The sequence below is a fragment of the Eurosta solidaginis genome, chromosome 5 (genome assembly GCF_040869045.1).
Source record: "Eurosta solidaginis isolate ZX-2024a chromosome 5, ASM4086904v1, whole genome shotgun sequence".
In the NCBI taxonomy this organism is placed as follows: domain Eukaryota; kingdom Metazoa; phylum Arthropoda; class Insecta; order Diptera; family Tephritidae; genus Eurosta; species Eurosta solidaginis.
In genome coordinates, this window is record NC_090323.1 from 63709573 (window position 1) to 63733485 (window position 23913).

General features: G+C 43.7%; 1 long non-coding RNA gene and 1 pseudogene across 1 annotated transcript; one reads left to right on the top strand and one right to left on the bottom strand.

The window, feature by feature from the left end:
• Positions 1-390: 390 nt before the first annotated feature.
• LOC137253907 (uncharacterized) lies at positions 391-21730 on the bottom strand. The gene is made up of 3 exons (XR_010953918.1): positions 21581-21730; positions 10740-10916; positions 391-886 (listed from the first exon to the last, which is right to left on the bottom strand). It is a non-coding gene; the product is annotated as an uncharacterized lncRNA (long non-coding RNA).
• Positions 11834-12944, top strand: LOC137253906 (congested-like trachea protein; annotated as a pseudogene).
• Positions 21731-23913: the final 2183 nt, after the last annotated feature.

Genomic DNA, 23913 nt, shown 5'->3' on the forward strand with positions numbered 1-23913 from the left:
AAGTAGGTATTAGCCTACCGGGTGAGTCGTGCCTAAGTAGTTAGTGGTTTAACCAGTAGAAATCTGGCATAATCAAATATATATATTTTTTTCGATTTGAACTAACCAAATAGAAGCTAGAGTTGTGCAACCAACAAAAAATTGTGTTAGAGTATATAAGCAATTGATTGCATTTGCTTAGATTTTTTTATATATAATGCTAATAAAAGCACTAGTTGGCTAGCACTTTATTATTAATAAAGAAGTTGTTTTTGGCACGCTTGGTAACTTTAGTTTAGAACTTTTATTTTATAATTTAGTATTCGTTATCAAAATGTTTAACGAATTTGATAAAAGAACTAAATTAAATTTATCTGTTTGCAAATCATAATTAAAAATTTTGTTTTGCTTATAATTCTATAAAAATATTATATTGATTTAAAACATCTAGTATTTAAACAAGCTCAGCCGTGTTTTGAATTTAATGTACTATTTATGAAATATACATACATATTTATGTAGAGTGAGTTAGTAGCGTTAGGATCTTCCAAAAATTAAAGCAATAGAAGATAAATAAATAAATACCAATACACTAAAAATACAATACAAAGTATCACAAATGGATCTACGCTATACAAAGATTAGTGTTATATACCGAAATAAGTAGTTAATTGTCATTTGCCCTTTTTAAGTGGAAATGGTGATATCCGATAAGTCGCTGCACATAGAATTTGCTCAAGCTTTTCGGGGATCGGTGATAACTGTCCGCTTTTCTGTCGAACATTTTCCGCAAGGCCTGTGATTGACTGAGGTTTATTGACCTAAGCCCCGTCTTCAAGTAGATCAAAAAAAAAAGAAAAGAGGTTTATGATGTTTGCATACCTCCGGTAGGATTGTTACTTTTCCGCTACATTATATAAAAAAAAAGGAAAAAAAAGGTGTTGAATTCGTTTGTGGTATTTTGATATTTATAATAATATGTAATTTATAAGCTGGTTTAGAATATTTGGATATATAAAAGTTAACACACTTTGTAGATAAGTACATAAATGCTTATGCAAAATAAGATAAATATTTGGGTCCACATGCAAACATGTACGTAATTAGATGCGTTACCGTAATTAATGCGAACTTCATTTAATTTAAAAAAAAAAAAAAAAAAAAAAAAAAAAGGGGGGGGGTGTTCCTTAATTGCTACATAGGTACATCCATGCATGGGTGTATACGTTTTGAATATACTTAGTCGGTAAGAAACATTTCATTGGAAGTTGTGAACCCCTGTAGTGACGGCTAATACGTATTGAAGTTTGCACTATCGGGTCATGAGTAATCAATCAATTTGATCAATGTTAAAATTTCCGATTATTGAAGCAAAAATCCATAAAATGAAATTTGAATGGTGCGTTATATCTAAGTACCATAACCAAGGGGCAGTTAACGTTAATTACCCAGTAGAACTTATAAATGTTACATGAAATAGGGCTCAATGTTTTGTAATTGAGAGAAAACCAAAACAAGATTCAGTCGAAAATTAAAGGGCCAACGTAGGTCCCTATCTACATATATATATTACAATAATTATTAATTCAGTTTTTTTGTTATATAATGAATCATCAATAAATTTGTAATTGAAATGGGAATGCTGGCATTCAATTTTATTTAGAACGCACGTAGGGTATACAGGTAAGGGGCCACCGAAAAATAGGTGCGTCGGTGGCTATGGATTTGAGGGTGGGACAAGCACCGGGCGTCGCAACAACACCCGCGGCGCCCCTCTATATATTCGGCCCTTTTTGTTTATTTTCCTTTTGGTTCTTTTATTTTATTTTCAGCAGTTTTTTTTTGAATTTTGATTTCAGAGTAGTAACCGGTCATGTCCGGTTTGGTAATTTTTTTTTGCGTCATTTTTTTTTCGAATTTTTTGAATTTAGATTTTGAATGCCAACGGTCTGTCCGTGACATCCGGTTCGGCCGGATGTTGTTTTATTTTGAATTTCAAGCGGTTTGAGTCGGTCTCTGCGCTTTTTGACAGCTAGTTTTGATAGGCATGATAGGAATTTTGTTCTGTTTATGGCGCAGGAACAGTAAGGTTGGCAAGGACCCCCAGCCGACAATGACTAGCCACTGTGCACCACAAAATCATGCCGACCGCCTTCCCTACTGCTTCCATTGAAAATGCGTATCCATAACAGATGCGCCCAACGTTTTGGCGTCCGAGGCACTGTCGCGATGACAGTTGCTGAGGGCGCCATAACAGATGGCGCCCAACGTGGTTCCTGAGGCGTCGGGTGCGAGGGTCACTCCTGGTCAACTTGTGAAGTTGACCATCCCACCAGTCCGGGGTGAGCAGCCGCAGGAGCAGCCACCTGCGTTGCGGTGGGATGGTTCGACGGATCAGGGTGTCCGGAGTGATCATCGTCTCCGGTAGCTGAGGGATCCACGCGACTTAACGTCAAGTTATACGAAACTTTTTTTTTATTTCACCCGATGAGGCAGTGCTGCACGCACTTGATTTTTTTTGTAGCGGGGTTTTTATGTTTTCGGATGTTGTCCGTGGTCGGCTTTGGAAAATTATATGTCCGCTAAATTGGGTTTTTTTTGTAATATTTTTTTTTTAGCTTTTTTTTAGTTTTCTTATGCCGAATTTGTGTCGTTGGTGTGAGTGCGTGTGTGTATGTATTGAAAGAACCCCAGCTCATCCCACGTCCCAGGTGGTAGTTTAGAATACCACATGGATTGTGACGGGTTGAGCTGGGATTCAAAGCGGCACCCTTTTCTGCCCCACCAGACTGGGGGAGCGGCTCCGAAACCGCTCCACCCATTGCGGCGGAGGCAGGAGGGGTGTCCGGTAAGAATGGACGGGCGGCCTCAACACCCCCAACCAGTCCCAGGGGCGAGCCCCTGGAGACTGCCCCTGCGTTGCGGCTGGGCGTGTTGAGACCGACCCGTGTGTGCCTGGAGTGGACCCTAGTGGCCCCAACTAGTCTCGGAGGGGGGCCTTAAGACCCCCTCGCATTGCGGTTGGGAGCACTAGGGACATGTATGAATGTATCTGTGTGTTTATATTTTTTTTGTAGCCCTGCTGCCTTCTAATGATGGGATGTCAGCATTCCCATCACCACCTATATTGTAGATTTTACTAATTACTTTTTCCCAGCTTTGAAGTTCTTTGTCGATACGATAGTCGAACAAAGGACAATAATACGTGTTCGCGCGATTCTTTTTTCCGCACAAAATTTTTTTTCCCGCCTATGTATATTTATACACATTTTTTTGACAAATCCTCGCCTAAAATATAGGGTGGAAGGGGGTGAGTTCAGACCTTTTACCTAACCCCTAACGGCCTTACGTTTGGCAGTAAATAAAAGCCTTTTTCCGAATACTAGGATTTAACAAACTACAACCTAACAAATAAAATTTTTTTTAATTATTATGTCACGCGAGCAGTCGTACGGCCAACCGGGCCGAACTACACCGTTTGGGAGTGCGGGAAGCTTCCGTGGGAGCCAGAACCGGGGCGGTAGTAATAGGGGGCTTTCCCCAAGTCTAGGCGTCCCTTGGTGGTGCACACCCCAGTAGGTGGACCATATGTAGATCCCGCGGGGCCGAATATGGGCCCGGACCTGACTGACCCTCGCGAAAATTTGGACAGACCGGGAAGCAACAGTCAATTGAACGCGCCCCTATTAAACGCGCATGATATCTCGGGGCTAATAACCAATGCATCGAACTATGCACCCGAAGGAGCTGGTGCTTTACCACCAAATCAGGAGACGGGAAATTTTGGGGACGCTACAAGTGATCGGGCGAATACCCTAGGAATGCAGGGAGAAGCCACTCGTGGAGGCTCGTGGGTGGACGTGCTACACCAGCTGTTCCAGGCTTCGCAGGAGGAAATGCGGAGAGAGATGGGGTCAATTAGAACCAATATGGACCAGCTCAACGCCGCTGTCGAATCCGCGCAGCAATCGAATCAGCAAAACAGGAACGCAAGTAGGATGGACCGTAACCCATTTCCAACGGGGGTACCGCCAATATACCCTGCTCCGAGCAATATAGTAGTGAAGCCGCAGGAGTGGAAAATCTCGTTCGACGGCACTGGGAGCGTAGCCGATTTCCTTTTTAAACTGAACACCTTGTGTGAGCGCACACAATGCACGGACGATCAAATAATGGCTAGTTTCCACCTGTTTCTTTCCGGGCGGGCCGAAGAATTGTACTGGCTGTTCACAAAACAAAACCCTAATGCGACATATGCCTTTTTATGCTACTCATTGAAAAGAGAGTTTGGCACTTTGAAAAATGACCACGAGATCATGATGGAGATCTCCATGCGGAAGCAAAAAGCAAGTGAGTGTTATGACGTGTTTCACACGGACATAATCTCCTTGAACGCGCGCTTAAGAGAGCCAATGTCGGAGCTTCTACTGATTGACATAATAAAAAGAAACGTCAACAGTAGCCTTAAGCTTATGCTTTTCAACGCAGATGTAAGGAACCTTCATGATCTACGCGATGTAGCACGCAGAGGTGAACAAGTGCTGAAAGAAAGCAAGCTGCTGGGAGCCACTTACCCAGGACGGCATGTAAGCGAAGCACGTGTGACAACCCCGGACATGAGGATAGAAGGCGAGGACGGCGAAATGGATCCACAAATAGAGGCGCTGAAATATCGACGCAACAGAAGACCGGACTATTCGGGAATCCAATGCTGGAATTGCCAGGGAATGGGGCACTCCTATATATATTGTGAGGAACCCATAAAAAATCCTTTTTGTTTTAAATGTGGGTATAAGGGTGTATTTACTCCTAAATGCCCTAGGGACCATCGCAGGCAGGGAAACCAGTACCCGAGCGAGAAGGCGGGGGAACCTCGTTCGGCTTCATAGCTCCCACACCAGCCAGTGCTCGAGGCGTCGTCCCGTGCACTGAACCAGAGGGTGAATCTCTGCATGGAGGTGGTGAGCTTCCGAGGTGCAGTAGTACCCTAGCAGAAGAACCCTCAAATGTGATAATAACTTACCCTGACAGTACGGACAATTCGAATAGTTCTGAATCCGAGAGTCAAACGTGCTCATCCGCGATGGGCGAACCGACCAGAATTCTGCAACGCCAGTATAGGGATGTCGCTTGCCAAACGCAATTCCCACCAAACCTAGAAGACAGGGAACATAGGTATGAACAAATAAGACATACCATTTTCGAACAATACCCGGCATCGGACAATATTTTGAAGTGTAGGAAGAGATACCACAGGAGAGTACAGGAGCGTAGACTGCTGCAAGCCACCACGTTAACGCTTACAGAGGATAAAAGGCCTCTCGTAAAGGCTAAAATAAGGGAGAGTTTTCTTGTAGGGCTGTTGGACTCGGGAGCCTACGTCTCCATCTTAGGAAAAAATGGATTAGAATTCCTAGAGGATAACGGCTTCGATTATCAGCCCTTACATGCGGTCGTATATACCGCGGGCGGCAACAAGCAAAACATTTTAGGCTCAGTATCCCTACCAGTCACCTTCAAAAATATCACCAAGGTTATTCGTTTTTACCTTGTTCCCTCATTGCTCCAAGAAGCGTATTTCGGGGTAGATTTTTGGAGAGCATTTGCGTTAGCTCCCGAAATATTCCCAAGCGTAGAGTGCATCGAGATCAGACTTGAAAAGGAAGAGGAACTCAACCTCCATGAATTGTCACCAGACCGGAAATTAGAATTGCAAAAGGTCATCGAGACGTTTCCTTCGTACGAGAAGTTAGGCCTAGGGCAAACTAAATTAGTGGAGCATCACATTGACACCTGTGATGCAGTTCCCATAAAAAGCAAACATTTCCCTCTTTCGCCACCGAGGCAAGCCGAAGCTTTTAGCGAACTAGACAGGTTACTCGAATTAGGAGTTATAGAAGAATCAAACTCCCCGTGGTGTAGTCCTGGTCCGGAAACCAGGTAAGGTTAGGCTGTGCATAGATTCTAGGAAGGTCAACGCGGTGACTAAGAAAGACTCGTACCCCCTTCCTCATATCAACGGCTTATTGAGCAGACTGAAAGATACGCATTTTATTAGTGGCATTGATCTGAAGGACGCGTTCTTCCAGATCAAATTGACAGAGTCCTCCAAGGAAAAAACAGCATTCGCAGTTCCGGGGAGGCCTCTTTACCACTTCACGGTAATGCCATTCGGTCTGTGCAATGGACCGCAGACTATGAGTAGGCTGATGGACAAGGCCATCCCTTCGCGTCTTTGTCTACCTGGACGACCTAATGGTATGCAGCACTAATTTTGAAGACCACCTGAAATTGCTAGCGGAAGTGGCCCAATGTTTGAGAGACGCAGGGCTGACAATAAACGTGGAAAAAAGTAAATTTTGTCAGAAGGAAATTCGTTACTTAGGGTACCTGATTGGCAGCGGGTGCTTGAAAGTTGATCCAGGGAAAATAGAAGCAATGCAAAACTTCCCGATCCCTAAATCCCCTCGGCAAGTGCGTAGGTTTGTGGGCATGGCGAATTGGTACAGGGCGTTTATTACCAATTTTGCTGACTTGGCAGGTCCCTTGACCGACTGTCTTCGTAAGTCAGCAGGCCCGTTCAAGCTTACCTCTGAAGCTATAGAGGCCTTCGAAAAGCTAAAAGTAGCTTTGAATTCCGCCCCTGTCTTGGCCCAACCAGACTTTTCAAGGGAATTCGTGATACAGTGCGACGCTTCCAAAATAGGTGTTGGCGGAGTGTTGTTCCAGGTCGATGACGAGGGCGCTGAGCATCCGATCGCGTTTGTGTCAAAAAAACTGAATAATGCTCAACGCAATTACACGGTAACCGAGCTGGAATGTCTCGCCGCCATAATCAGCGTGAAGCGTTTCCGACCCTACGTTGAGGGATTACCGTTTCGTATTATCACAGACCACTCCAGTCTTAAGTGGTTAATGACACAAAAGGACTTGAGCGGGAGGTTGGCGAGGTGGTCGCTCTTACTGCAAAGATACGACTTTAAAATGGAACATCGTAAGGGCACCCTGAATGTAGTACCAGATGCGCTGTCGCGGTTTGATGCCGATGAGTTGTCTTTCACTACCACACCCGGGGAAATAGATTTAGTCTCTCCCGAATTTTGCAGCAACGAATATTTAGACTTAATTAGGACCGTCACCGAAAATGAGGAATCGCTTCCGGATTTACGAGTGGTGGACGGGGTAATTTTCAAACGAGTTAAATTTCGTAAGGGAGTGGAAGGGGAAGAAGACTCGCTGTGGCGATTATGGTTGCCGAAATGGTTGACTGAGGAAGCAGTGAGACTAGCACATGACGCTAACCGGAGTTACCATGGCGGGTGGCAGAAAACCTTAGAACGCGTTAGGCAGAAATACTTCTGGCCGCAGCAGGCTAAGGACGTCAGGGACTACGTCCAGCGTTGTGACACCTGCAAATCAGTAAAACCTACTAATCGGCAGTCGAGACCGCCTATAGAAAATACCTTTGCATCCGAGAGGCCATTTCAGCGATTATATTGCGATTTCCTAGGACCGTATCCGAGATCTAAGCGGCGAAATCAATTCCTTTTTATAGTACTAGATCTTTCAAAATACATTTGGCTAAAGCCCATGCAGAGAGCCACCACTGTTAACGCTATAAACTACTTCGCTTCCGAAATTTTTCCAGCTGTAGGGGTCCCTCAATTTATTCACAGTGACAATTGCAAGCAGTTTATCTCGAAGAAAATGAACCAATTTTTTGCAAATTATGGGGTGACGCACGTGAGGACGGGGCTATATTCTCCCCAAGCGAACGCATCCGAACGCGTCAATAGAGAAATTGTTTCTAAGATTAGGATTTTCCTGAAGGATAAGGCTGACCACACCAATTGGGATAAGCATATACCCGAAATTTTATCAGTTTTGAGAAGTGATTTTCATACGGCGATTCAGTGTTCTCCATACTTTGCATTATATGGCCAAAATATGGTCCAACATGCCGCAACGTACAAAATTTTAGCGAAGCTCGGCAGCCTTCGGGAAGACCAAGTTACGATAGCAAGCAGAACTGACATGTTGACTAATATTCGTGAGCAAATCCGTAAAAATTTAGATCAGGCTAAGGATAGGGGAGTAACCACCTATAACAAGCGCTCTAGTCAACTATAAGGAAGGTCAGGAAGTTTTCCGGAAAAACTTTGCCTTAAGTAACTTCAAACAGGGCATTAACGCCAAATTCCTGCCAAAATACCTGAAGTGTCGCGTGCTCCGAAATGTATGATCTCGAAGACCTAAACGGGAAATTGATAGGTCGCTTTCATGCTTCGGATATTCGTCCACAATGAACAACAAGAACACTTTTTTTTGCCAAATTACCAAATGATTTTTTTTATCTACCTACCAATCGGACTTTTTTGTCTGGGCGTTTTGGCGGTCGGGGACATCTCGCCCAGTATTCTCCCCGAGCACTGACCTCATGGGGTGTTCACACGCGTACTCACCGAGGACCGTGAACATCCTGGCAGTCCACGCTTAGGTCGGACTATCCTTTCGGAGTTTGGACGAGTTCTCCATATCAAAATGTCTACACTTTTTTTGTCTTGCCTTTCTGTGGGGGCGATAACCACTAGAAATCATCTTTCGGAGTTTTGACGAGTTCTCCATATCAAAATGTCTGATTGCCGCAAAGCACTTTAAACTAGGAAACAGAAATAATTCCCAACTCGACTTAACCTTTTTTTTTGTTGATGGACCTATGTTGCCCGGCTAGCTTCGTAGTGGGACTTTGAGACTCTTATCTCAGGGGTGAGTCGTGCCCCACGTTGATTGGCATCGGAGGTTCCCAGTAGTGGCTTCCCACAGATGAACCAGTTTCCTGTTCGCTTCATCGTCAGGTCTTCCAAGCGAAGCAGGTTTGTTATGGTCCACTTGGGGGATTCAACATTGGAACGTACCAGTTGGCTAGTGATAGGGAAAGAGGTAGGATTCACCCTCACTCATGTCTGCCTGGGGTGGTTGAAACAAAATTTTGTTAATTTCGCGCAGGTGGCATCACGAAATAATCCAACGATGTGGGAAAATTCACAATTCACAAATTCAGTATGATTTTGACATTAGTCCATCGGTTCACAAAACCGAAATATATCGAACTTTTAATGATGGCTGCAGGATTGTCACCGCGACTACCACCTTGTATGGTTCTACAATGGCAACCACAGTTAAATCACGCGATTTAACGGCGCCGTTCCACTGCGCAGTCGCAATAATGGAACGAAAGTTTTTCCACAATGCCATGGCGCGGTCGGCCATTTTTGGCAGAAAGAGAGAACTTAGATTGCAAGCGTTGGTATCGGTTGGGCTTTGCCAAAAAAAATTTAGATGATAGCAACGCCGTGAACCTTACAACTTTGCGAGAAGCATTACCTATAAACTATGGGCTCTTAGGTGCGCATATTGGAATTAGAGCATAAAGTAACTGAAAGCGAAAAATCCAAACGAGATTTTCGGTAAATTTTTTTGAAGTGAATACGTGGTGTGCTTGGGCTACGGTTGCGGGCGTAATTTGTTGGTCGGCCGTGTGAGTGCTGGTGAATATTAGCAGGATTTCAAGAACGCGTTAATTTTTATCCAAAAAGCCCCTATAAGAATAGTGTGAGGTAAAGAAATACCCTCTGTAAAAGGGGAAGTTTAATATTAAGACGACAACCACTGACCGCACAACAACATATAGGCCGTTGTAACCAACCACCACCACCAACAACAACAGAAAGGCCGCTTCATATAGGCCGCTGTAACCAACCACCACCAACAACAACAGAAAGGCCGCTTCATATAGGCCGCTGTAACCAACCACCACCAACAACAACAGAAAGGCCGCTTCATATAGGCCGCTGTAACCAACCACCACCACCAACAACAACAGAAAGGCCGCTTCATTTAGGCCCACCGAAATAAACCGCACGCAACAACCGCCGGCCACGATAATAACTGCAAAGGCCGCTTCATATAGGCCCACCGAATTAAACTGACCTTGCACCAGCAATAACGACAACAACAGGGCGTAACAATTAAACCGGCCTTGCACCAGCAATAACGACAACAACAGGCGTAACAATTTAACCGGCCTTGCACCAGCAATAACAACAACCACAGCCTCGTGCTGGCTAAGTAGGTATTAGCCTACCGGGTGAGTCGTGCCTAAGTAGTTAGTGGTTTAATCAGTAGAAATCTGGCATTATCAAATATATTTTTTTTTTCGATTTGAACTAACCAAATAGAAGCTAGAGTTATGGAACCAACAAAAAATTGTGTTAGAGTATATAAGCAATTGATTGCATTTGCTTAGATTTTTTTTATATATAATGCTAATAAAAGCACTAGTTGGCTAGCACTTTATTAGTAATAAAGAAGTTGTTTTTGGCACGCTTGGTAACTTTAGTTTAGAACTTTTATTTTATAATTTAGTATTCGTTATCAAAATGTTTAATGAATTTGATAAAAGAACTAAATTAAATTTATCTGTTTGCAAATCATAATTAAAAATTTTGTTTTGCTTATAATTCTATAAAAATATTATATTGATTTAAAACATCTAGTATTTAAACAAGCTCAGCCGTGTTTTGAATTTAATGTACTATTTATGAAATATACATACATATTTATGTAGAGTGAGTTAGTAGCGTTAGGATCTTCCAAAAATTAAAGCAATAGAAGATAAATAAATAAATACCAATACACTAAAAATATAATACAAAGTATCACAAATGGATCTACGCTATACAAAGATTGGTGTTATATACCGAAATAAGTAGTTAATTGTCATTTGCCCTTTTTAAGTGGAAATGGTGATATCCGATAAGTCGCTGCACATAGAATTTGCTCAAGCTTTTCGGGGATCGGTGATAACTGTCCGCTTTTCTGTCGAACATTTTCCGCAAGGCCTGTGATTGACTGAGATTTATTGACCTAAGCCCCGTCTGCAAGTAGATAAAAAAAAAAAAAAATAAAAGAGGTTTATGATGTTTGCATACCTCCGGATAGGATTATTAGATAGTTATTTGAGGATCGCACTGCGACCATTGGTCTATTGTGCCCGGATAGGATTATTACTTTTCCGCTACATTATATAAAAAAAAGGAAAAAAAAAGTGTTGAATTCGTTTGTGGTATTTTGATATTTATAATAATATGTAATTTATAAGCTGGTTTAGAATATTTGGATATATAAAAGTTAACACACTTTGTAGATAAGTACATAAATGCTTATGCAAAATAAGATAAATATTTGGGTCCACATGCAAACATGTACGTAATTAGATGCGTTACCGTAATTAATGCGAACTTCATTTAATTAAAAAAAAAAAAAAAAAAAAGGGGGGGTGTTCCTTACTTGCTACATAGGTACATCCATGCATGGGCGTATACGTTTTGAATATACTTAGTCGGTAAGAAACATTTCATCGGAAGTTGTGAACCCCTGTAGTGACGGCTAATACGTATTGAAGTTTGCACTATCGGGTCATGAGTAATCAATCAATTTGATCAATGTTAAAATTACCGATTATTGAAGCAAAAATCCATAAAATGAAATTTGAATGGTGCGTTATATCTAAGTACCATAACCAAGGGGCAGTTAACGTTAATTACCCAGTAGAACTTATAAATGTTACATGGAATAGGGCTCAATGTTTTGTAATTGAGAGAAAACCAAAACAAGATTCAGTCGAAAATTAAAGGGCCAACGTAGGTCCCTATCTATATATATATATTACAATAATTATTAATTCAGTTTTTTTGTTATATAATGAATCATCAATAAATTTGTAATTGAAATGGGAATGCTGGCATTCAATTTTATTTAGAAGGCACGTAGGGCATACAGGTAAGGGGCCACCGAAAAATAGGTGCGTCGATGGCCATGGATTTGAGGGTGGGACAAGCACCGGGCGTCGCAACAACACCCGCGGCGCCCCTCTATATATTCGGCCCTTTTTGTTTATTTTCCTTTTGGTTCTTTTATTTTATTTTCAGAAGTTTTTTTTTGAATTTTGATTTCAGAGTAGTAACCGGTCATGTCCGGTTCGGTAATTTTTTTTTGCGTCAGTTTTTTTTTTTGAATTTTTTGAATTTAGATTTTGAATGCCAACGGTCTGTCCGTGACATCCGGTTCGGCCGGATGTTGTTTTATTTTGAATTTCAAGCGTTTTGAGTCGGTCTCTGCGATTTTTGACAGCTAGTTTTGATAGGCATGATAGGAATTTTTTTCTGTTTATGGCGCAGGAACAGTAAGGTTGGCAAGGACCCGCCACAGCCGACAATGACTAGCCACTGTGCACCACAAAATCATGCCGACCGCCTTCCTTACTGCTTCCATCGTAAATGCGATACCATAACAATTGCTTGCCCTTTTTCCGGGTTGATGTCAACCGTTATTACAGCGCCTGGTGAACATATTAAATGCTTATTACAAGTGCAGCAATCGTCAGGTGGCGAACGTAAATACAAGGGTATGTAAGATACAGTCTCGAAATTGTACAAGGAAGACGGTATACGTAGCTTATACAAAGGGAGCTGTGCGACGCTGTTGTGTGATTTACCCGCAAATGCTTTCTATTTTCTCACTTACGAGTATATTCAAGATATGGTCAAAGAGCAAACTGGCAGCGAAATGATAAGCATCGGTTCAAAAATTTTTGCTGGTGGTGCAGCGGGTATAGCATATTGAATGGTGGGTATGGCAGCTGATGTACTCAAGAGCAGATTGCAAACAGCTCCCGCAGGCAAGTATCCGCGTGGCGTGCGCAGGGGCTTTGTGGATCTATTGCGTACCGATGGTCTTTTGGCTTTATATCGTGGTGTCGCAACAGTTACGTTACGTGCCTTTCCAGTTAATTCTGCTGCTTCTTTCGCATCCAGATAGCTTTCGACGCTATCGTCGTTTTAATAAACTAAAGAATTTAAACTAAAAGACTAAAATAATATTTTTTTATAACAACATAGTCTATATAGTGCACTTATAAATCTATGCAGTTTTCACTATTTTAATTTATATAATAAAAATAAAGTATTTTACCTATGATTATTGCTATCATACTGAATTGTTGTAAAATTATTAGTGTACACAACCTATATGCATAGGCAGAAAAAGTATCAAAATGGTGAGATAGCTGGGCAGCTATTTTGAGAATTACAACCAAAACAGCCAAATCATATGCAGCGCTTATAAGAGACATGGCTAAGTTCTTTCAGGAAAAAGCTAATTTTCATATTTATTATATTGACAATTTTTGTTGTTATTTCGGCCTACTGATTTGTAAGATCGCGGGTTCGAATCGAGCTCAAGGCCTAACAATAATTTTTTATCATTATTATTGTTATGATAAATTTTTTCTTAATTGAAAAAATGTTTAAATTAGAATAGAAGAAAGAAAAAATTTAGACAACTGCCAAAGCTCGTTGTATAGATCCATTTCGGGAACTGCTAAATTCCTTCATCGGCAACGTTTAGGCGCCGCTGCTATAACCATTCAGCCATCACAGCGGTTTTTGTTTGTCTTCATTAATTCTACTTCTATTCTGGTTCGTGCAATTGATATTCACAACACTGCGACATCTGTTGCAGAATGGATGTGAAAATTGGACTTGTTTGATGGCAATGCCGCCATAGTGTCATATTTTATTGACACTTTTTTCCCCGTGCTCTGGGATGTATTAACAATTTTTGTTGTTATTTCGGCCCACCGATTTTTAAGATCGCGGGTTCGAATCGAGCTCAAGGCCTACCAATAATTTTTTATCATTATTATTGTTATGATAATTTTTTTCTTAATTGAAAAAATTTTTAAATTAGAATAGAAGAAAGAAAAAATTTAGACAACTGCCAAAGCTCGTTGTATAGATCCATTTCGGGAACTGCTAAATTCCTTCATCGGCAACGTTTAGGCGCCGCTGCTATAACCATTCAGCCATCACAGCGGTTTTTGTTTGTCTTCATTAATCCTAATATTCACAACACTGCGACATCTGTTGCAGAATGGATGTGAAAATTGGACTTGTTTAATGGCAATGCTGCCTTAGTGTCATATTTTATTGACACTTTTTTTCCCCGTGCTCTGGGATGTATTAACAATTTTTGTTATTTCGGCATACTGATTGCAGCGGCGCCTAAACGTTGCCGATGAAGGAATTTAGCAGTTCCCGAAATGGATCTATACAACGAGCTTTGACAGTTGTCTAAGGGCCACAACAGAAATTGCGTCCTGGCCTTCCACAACCCAGGCGTAGTCACCCGTCACTTACCCCCAGAGTGGCGACGTCTCCCCTTATGCACTTCAGAATTCTGCAGTTAAACTGTAATGGACTAACTGGGAATATTACGGAGATAGTCGATTTCATGAAGCGGCACAACATCCGCATTGCTGCGATTCAAGAGACTAAACTCACAGCAAGATCTGCATTGCAGACCTGCTCTGGGTATAACGTCCACAGGAAAGACCGCGAGAGCGGAAATGGAGGCGGTCTCGCGTTTATCATACACCACTCTGTGCAATATTGTATATTTGATCCTGGCATCGACCGCAGGGACAATGTCTTAGAACGTCAAGGCCTATCTGTCCGGTCAGGCGATGCAAACCTAGAAATCATCAACATCTACATCCCTCCTGCCACCTGTTGCCCCAGTGGATACCGCCCTAATATCAGGGCCTTACTCACTGGCAACAATCGCATTATCTTAGGCGATTTCAATGCCCATCACGATCTATGGCATTCAAACTAGCGGGCTGACAGTAGGGGTGAGATGTTGGCGGATCAAATAGAAGAATCGACGTTCTGCACAATAAACGGTGACGCCCCTACACGTATGGTAGGAAGCTGTCACAGTTCGCCAGATATCTCAATCGTGAGCGCAGAACTCGTAAACTGCGTCAACTGGCAGCCGATGGTAACATTGGCATCCGACCACCTGCCCATACTTATTTCGCTTGAGCGTAACGCCGACTTCATCGTCACTGAAAAACGCACTTTCATAAACTTCAAAAAAGGAAAGTGGGCAGAATATAAATCCTTTACAGACAGCCGCCTAGCTGCCCTCCCTATCCCGACTGATGCCCTCCAAGGGGAGCGTGCCTTCCGTAAGGTCATTAAATCCGCCTCGGCACATTTCATTCCCGCCGGGAGAATTCCCGAAATCCGGCCCCACTTCCCGGCGGAGGCCGCAAACTTAGCGAGAGAACGTGACCTTATAAGGCAGCTTGACACAGGCGACCCCCAAATAAGGGATATAAACCAACTCATCAGATTGCTTGTAGATGAACACAAGCGGGCGAAATGGGAGGAGCACCTAAGAGGTTGTAACCTCTCTACCGGTGTGGGTAAACTTTGGTCCACCGTAAAGTCCCTATCGAATCCGACTAAGCACAAAGACAAAGTTTCCATCGCCTTTGGCGACAAAGTGCTGTCGGACGCGAAAAAATGCGCGAGCGCTTTCTGCCGACAATATATAATGCATCCTACGGTCGACAAAGATAGACGGAGAGCCAATAGACGCGCACATAAACACAAATACAGCGCGTCACCAATCACCATCACCGCTAAAGAGGTTGAGGACGCCATTGGTCGTGCTAAACCATCCAAAGCAGTGGGCCCAGACGGCATAGCCATGCCGATGCTTAAAAACCTAGGGAAAGAAGGGTTCAAATATTTAGCACATGTCTTCAATCTGTCTCTTTCCACCTTTGTCATACCTGAGAAATGGAAAATGGCCAAGGTGGTCCCGCTACTAAAGCCTGGGAAACCAGCTAACATAGGTGAGTCGTATCGTCCGATATCTCTCCTATCGCCAGTGGCAAAGACGCTTGAAGCCATTCTGCTCACCTATTTCCAAGCAAATTTGCAACTAGCCCCTCATCAGCATGGCTTCAGAAAACTGCATAGCACTACCACCGCGCTGAATGCCATTAGCACCCAGATAAATTGCGGTTTAAATCAATACCCCCACCATAGAACGGTACTCGTAGCGCTAGACCTATCAAAAGCTTTTGATACGGTCAACCATGGCTCGTTACTGCAGGACCTGGAAGGGTCTACCCTTCCCCCATGTCTTAAAAGGTGGACCGCAAATTATCTGGGTGGTCGGCAGGCATCGGTGCAATTTAGAAACGAAACATCAAAACCAAGGAGAATTAAACAGGGGGTGCCACAGGGTGGTGTCCTATCCCCACTTTTGTTTAATTTCTACATATCTAAGCTACCTTCACCACCGGAAGGAGTCACAATCGTTTCCTACGCCGATGACTGCACAATAATGGCCACAGGCCCAGGCCCACAGATCGATGATCTCTGAAACAGAATAAACGGCTGCCTACCTGATCTCTCCAGTTTTTTCGCCTCGCGAAACCTGGCATTATCACCGACTAAATCTTTTGCTGCGTTATTTGTAACATGGACGTCCCGAATGTCGACCATTTTGAACATCCACGTCGATGGCACTACGCTACCGACTGTCCTACACCCCAAAATCTTGGGTGTGACGTTTGATCAGGATCTACATTTTGGTGAGCACGCAGCCGCAATTGTTCCGAGAATTCAGAGCCGTAACAAAATCCTCAAATCCCTCGCTGGCAGTACCTGGGGAAAAGATAAAGAAACGCTCATGACTACATACAAAGCAATTAGCCAGCCGATTACGTGCTACGCGTCGCCCATATGGTCGCCAAGCCTAAAAAGCACCCACTGGAAGAAACTACAGGCCTGCCAAAATACTGCTCTCAGAATCGCCACGGGCTGTCTTCTTATGTCCCCAGAACACCATCTGCATAACGAGGCGAAAATACTCCCCATCAGGGAGAGAAATGAGATACCTGACCAAACAGTTCCTGTTGAATACCCAGAAACCTGAGCATCCCAACAGACATCTGATTGATGAACCAGCACCGCCTAGGGGCTTAAGGAGTCATCTCCGTAAGCATTTTGAGGAAATACGGCACCTGAGAACCCAGCCGTATGAAGCGAAAAAACACAAGCAGGTCCTTGGTAACTCCATAAACAGGCGTCGGACCTTTATGCCGGGAATTGCCCGGTGAATCCAGTACTTAAAGAAAAGTATCCAAAACTCGCGGAAGAGGAACGCATACTCCCCAGGGAAACGCGTGTCACTCTTGCTCAACTTCGTTATGGATACTGCAAGAGGTTAAACTCTTACCTATCCAGATCAACCCCGACATACAAAATGTATGCCCCGCTTGCAATGTGTCCCCACATGACACCAACCATCTCTTTAATTGTAATGTGGAACCAACACCCCTTTCCTTATGGTCCACCCCTGTTGGAACGGCAAGTTTCCTTGGACTACCGTTAGTGGATATTGATGACAATTTGTGATCGGTCGCGGCTGTTAGGTGGGGCGAAGCATTGCTACAACAACAGTAACAACAACACTGTTGTTTTCGTTGATGTAGCAGTGCTTCGCCCCATCCAATAGGTGCGACCGATCATCAATGTCCTCTAACGAGAGTCTAACGAAACTTGTTTTTTCAACCGGGCTGGACAAAGTGAGAGGGGTGTTAGAAGCGTTGGTTTCAAATTATAATTAAAAATATGGTTGGTGACATGTGGGGACACATTCCAAATAGGTTACACATTTTGTAAGTCGGGGTTGATTCTGGTAAGAGTTTAACCTGTTACAGTACCCATATCGAAGTTCAGCCAGAGTGACAGCCTGTTTCCGTAGGGAGAGTGCGTTCCTCTTCTGCTAGCTAAGTATTTTTCTTTAAGTACCGGATTCGCCGGGAAATTCCCGGTATAGAGGTCCGATGCCTGTTTGTTTATATCACTGATCCTCATCAATCAGATGTCTGCTGGGATGCCCAGCTTTCTGGGTAACAGACGGAAACTGTTTGTTCAGCATTTCATTTCTCTCCCTAATGTGGACTACTCCCGCCTTATTGTGTAGGTGGTGTTCTGGGGACATAAGACGACAGCTATGGCGGTTCTGAGGGCAGTATTTTGGCAAGCCTGTATTTTCTTCCAGTGAGTAACCTTTAGGCTTGGCGACCATATCGGGGACGCGTAGCATGCAATCGGGTGTCCAATTGCTTTGTAAGTGGTAACGAGTGTTTCTTCGCTTCCCAAGGCAGTCGGTTCTATGTACCGGAGCGACTCGGGATTTTTCCCGACCAAGGACTGTCATTTCAGTGTGACCCCATCTAATTTGTTTCGTCCCTCCCACAAATTGTCATCCTCCCAGCAGCTCCTTGCAGCAGGACTGCTCCATATTCTCTTACTCCGGGAAGGCATCGAATCCAATCCGGGTCCGTCTCCTGGCCCCGGTCGTGAGAAACGGTTTTGCTGCATCTGCCGGAAAAGAATCTTTTTAGGACGGTCATACTCTGTTCAGTGTGTCTCGTGCAAGGGATGGTTGCATCGGACAGGTTGTTCTGGGCTTGATCCCAAAACCCGACGTCCACGTAACTTTTATAAATCTTTTGTGGCTCCTTGCTGTTCACGCCCAAGGGCGTCCCGTAGTGTACGCCTTAGCGCCCCCCCCCCCCCCCACTACCTTCCAGCAGCCCCGCTGCTCAGCAAGCCACAACAAGTACCCGCTGCTGCTCGCGCCCCACGGCGCCTACAACTCAAACAGCTGATACCACTCATAACTACTACCTTCGTAGTAGAGTTGGTAGCAATGCTGAGCATCAGCCCCTGCCCCCGTCTTCTCCCCCCCCCCCCTCTTTTCCGGCAGCAATCGTGCAGGTCAGGGAAACAGACTCTTAGTCCCTACCTCCGTTTGCACCGTCTGCCAGCACAGAATATATAGGTTTGCGACATCCGCCCAATGCAGCTCCTGCCTTGGGTGGGCCACTTTCCTAGATGTTCTGGTCTCCGCGACGGCAACCCCCCGACGGGTTTCATCGCGCCATGTTGCCAGGTCACAAACCCAAATCATCCGGGTACCCCAATGCTTGCCCAAGGACGCCCAGTCCCAGGGCCACAACAGCAATTGCGTCCTGACCTTCCACAACCCAGGCGTAGTCACCCGTCACTTACCCCCAGAGTGGCGACGTCTCGCCTTATGCACTTCAGAATCCTGCAGTTAAACTGTAATGGACTAACTGGGAAGATTACGGATAGTCGATTTCATGAAGCGGCACAACATCCGCATTGCTGCGATTCAAGAGACTAAACTCACAGCAAGATCTGCATTGCAGACCTGCTCTGGGTATAACGTCCACAGGAAAGACCGCGAGATCGGAAATGGAGGCGGTCTCGCGTTTATCATACACCACTCTGTGCAATATTATATATTTGATCCTGGCATCGACCGCAGGGACAATGTCTTAGAACGTCAAGGCCTATCTGTCCGGTCAGGCGATGCAAACCTAGAAATCATCAACATCTACATCCCTCCTGCCACCTGTTGCCCCAGTGGATACCGCCCTAATATCAGGGCCTTACTCACTGGCAACAATCGCATTATCTTAGGTGATTTCAATGCCCATCATGATCTATGGCATTCAAACTTGCGGGCGGACAGTAGGGGTGAGATGTTGGCGGATCAAATAGAAGAAACGACGTTCTGCACAATAAACGGAGACGCCCCCACACGTATGGTAGGAAGCTGTCATAGCTCGCCAGATATCGCAATCGTGAGCGCAGAGCTCGTAAACTGCGTCAACTGGCAGCCGATGGTAACATTGGCATCCGACCACCTGCCCATACTTATTTCGCTTGAGCGTAACGCTGACTTCATTGTCACTGAAAAACGCACTTTCATAAACTTCAAAAAAGGAAAATGGGAAGAATATAAATCCTTTACAGACAGCCGCTTTGCTGCCCTCCCTATCCCGACTGATGCCCGCCAAGGGGAGCGTGCCTTCCGTAAGGTCATTAAATTCGCCTCGGCACATTTCCTTCCCGCTGGGAGAATTCCCGAAATCCGGCCCCACTTCCCGGCGGAGGCCGCAAACTTAGCGAGAGAACGTGACCTTATAAGACAGCTTGATCCAGGCGACCCCCAAATAAGGGATATAAACCACGCATCAGATTGCTTGTGGATGAACACAAGAGGGCGAAATGGGAGGAGCACCTAAGAGGTTGTAACTTCTCTACCGGTGTGGGTAAACTTTGGTCCACCGTAAAGTCCCTATCGAATCCGACTAAGCACAAAGACAAAGTTTCCATCGCCTTTGGCGACAAAGTACGGTCGGACGCGAAAAAATGCGCGGGCGCTTTCTGCCGACAATATATAATGCATCCTACGGTCGACAAAGATAGACGGAGAGCCAACAGACACGCACATAAACACAAATTCAGCGCGTCACCAATCACCATCACCGCTAAAGAGGTTGAGGACGCCATTGGTCGTGCTAAACCATCCAAAGCAGTGGGCCCAGACGGCATAGCCATGCGATTCTTAAAAGCCTAAGGAAAGAGGGTTACAAATATTTAGCGCATGTCTTCAATCTGTCTCTTTCCACCTTTGTCATGCCTGAGAAATGGAAAATGGCCAAGGTGGTCCCGCTACTAAAGCCTGGGAAACCAGCTAACATAGGTGAGTCGTATCGTCCGATATCTCTCCTATCGCCAGTGGCAAAGACGCTTGAAGCCATTTTGCTCCCTTATTTCCAAGCAAATTTGTAGCTAGCCCCTCATCAGCGTGGCTTCAGAAAACTCCATAGCACTACCACCGCGCTAAATGCCATTAGCACCCAGATAAATTGCGGTTTAAATCAATATCCCCACCATAGAACAGTACTCTTAGCGCTAGACCTATCAAAAGCTTTCGATACGGTCAACCATGGCTCGTTACTGCAGGACCTGGAAGGGTATACCCTTCCCCCATGTCTTAAAAGGTGGACCGCAAATTATCTGAGTGGTCGGCAGGCATCGGTGCAATTTAGAAACGAAACATCAAAACCAAGGAGAATTAAACAAGGGTTGCCACAGGGTGGTGTCCTATCCCCACTTTTGTTTAATTTCTACATATCTAAGCTACCTTCACCACCGGAAGGAGTCGCAATCGTTTCCTACGCCGATGACTGCACAATAATGGCCACAGGCCCAGGCCCAAAGATCGATGCGCTATGCAATAAAATAAACGGCTACCTCCCTGATCTCTCCACTTTTTTCGCCTCGCGAAACCTGGCATTATCACCGACTAAATCTTCCGCGACCTTATTTACAACATGGACGCCCCAAATGTCGACCATTTTGAACATCCACGTCGATGGCGCTAGGCTACCGACTGTCCTACACCCCAAAATATTGGGTGTGACGTTTGATCGGGATCTACATTTTGGCGAGCACGTAGCCGCAATTGTTCCAAGAATTCAGAGCCGTAACAAAATCCTCAAATCCCTCGCTGGCAGTACTTGGGGAAAAGATAAAGAAACGCTCATGACTACATACAAAGCAATTAGCCAGCCGATTACGTGCTACGCGTCACCCATATGGTCGCCAAGTCTAAAAATCACCCACTGGAAGAAACTACAGGCCTGCCAAAATACTGCTCTCAGAATCGCCACGGACTGTCTTCTTATGTCCCCAGAACACCATCTGCATAATGAGGCGAGAATTCTCCCCATCAAGGAGAGAAATGAGATGCTGACCAAACAGTTCGACAAGAACGACAAAAACACACTTACAATTATGAAAACACTTCACTTAAAAAAATATAACACTGCGGCAATATATTCTACTGCTTTTTTTGTACAAAATGGCGTGGATAATAAAATATAAACGTTTTTCAGTGTTTTTTACAAATTTTCTTTAATTTGTTTTGTTCCAATGTTCACACATTCCGTACCAACAGCTGATTTCGAAAAATCATTTGCTCTTCCTCTTCTCTTTACGATTCCGTCATAAAGCTGTAGACATTGGTGCTTTATCGGTATCCGTATCGGTAACCTTTTAACAGCTGATTCGACCAACCTTATGAGAATTAATGCAATCAATTATCGGTGCCGCTAAAGCGCCAAATACACGACACGAACATTTCCCCAAACATTCCGCAATCTTGTTCGCAGCTTTGGCCATACACCATACGAACTTTTGCCGAACATTAGTTCTCCTTCAGACAGCAATGAATACGGACAACAATTCTGCTGCAGCAATATTGCTCTACTTCTTTTAATTTTTCGATTAAAGTCGCATAATCATTATTCTTTTTAATTCTATTACAATAATCTTTGCTTTTTACTTGCCACAATGATGGCAAAGATTTAGACATTTCAATAAATTCACTCAGAAATTTTTTATTGTCCATTTTACTTTTCCGCGCACGTCTGTTCCGTTCCGAAATTACTACGATTGTGAGCTATTTCGCCATACACGCACGAACAGTTCGCGCAAATGTTCGCCAAAAATTAAAATATTTTGATTTTTGGCGAACATTTGCGCGAACTGGCAAACACCACCATACACGACAGAAAAGGTCGCAGAAACATGACATAACGGGAATGTTCGCGGAAATGTTCGTGTCGTGTATTTGGCTCTTTAGGTCGTAACCGTATCGTAGCCAACCAATTGGGTTTTGGTTTATGCGGCAGTTACCCACCGACGTGTGCCGTACGTAAGGACGTTTGTCGTACGAAGCACGTTTGACCGAACTCTCAAGCCCGTAGGAATCAATGTGTGCGTCTGTGTACATGTACATAACATATTTGTGTGTGTATTGTTTACAGATAAGCACTGTTGCCATTGACCATTTTGCATGTATGCTTATGGAAACATCAACTTTTTCCAATTTAATTTTTGATATTGTAAAAGGCCGGAATACATATTAAATAAGTATAAATATATTACATATTTATAATCAGCACTTTTACATAATTATTTCGAATTATTTTCACAATTTTTCAAACTTTAATTAGGTGTTTTTGCATAAAATTGCAAACGGTTAAAAATTAGCGCACAAAAGTTTACTAGGCAACTCTGTCTAGTGAGAGAGCGATCAGCTGACACGTTCTTACGGAAAAAATCAAAATTGTTTTGATTTCTACGTTCCGGGCTACGTACGTACGGGCGTTGCACGTCGGTGAGTTTTCGTTTACATTGCACACTCATAAGATAGGTCGTGTCAGCTGACACGTTTTTGGTACGTACGTTCGTGAGTAACTACCGCATTACCGTCGTAACGATAAACAGCTGATTACGTTAGGGTTACGGATACAGCGATACGACATACGGCACCAATGACTCCGGCTTAATGCAGAATACCAAACTTCGATAAAAGCGCAGCGTAGAACGGGAACGTAATCGAAATGCAGAATAGGGGTGTGAATGTCCATTGTAAACATTACCAAGTAGCGCAACTAACACCTGATCGCTCGAAATTAGCGCACACACACAAACATCACTAATGGCCATATTACGGAAATGTTTAGGGAAATTCAAGTTAAATTTTTAAACAGACATAAAATATTATAATTTTGGAATATATAGCACCTAGGACACCTTAGTTGCAGTAATTTAAAGAACATTTTTGCTTATACTCAAGTATTTAATTATTTTTTCTAAATTTATCGTTAATATTGATACAATGATTGAAGGAATATTGATCTAATGCAACTCTGCTCTTCCTACTGTTCTTCATTCCACTCCATTCGAGTGTCCTCTTTCACTGAATTCGAGTGCCTTCCACTCTATTCGCAACATAACCTCAATTTAAGATGCCAAACATCGACATCCGACATTTATTTTTGAAAAAGTAGGTTTACTAAAGGCAGCATTGCCAAACTAAAAATAAGTAATTAACAAATTATCTGGCTCACAAATTGAACCAGACTTCTATCTGGACATTGTGAATGATGACTAAGTGTGTTATCTTATCTGTCAACTGCCTGACAGGCTGTTCAATATGGCTACTTTTCAACGTTTTGAAAGGCTGTTCAATATGGCGGCGCCTATCTTTAGCTGGTGATAGAAAGAGAGACAGAATGAGACAGCGATAGTCAAATACAAATCAGGTGATCCAATC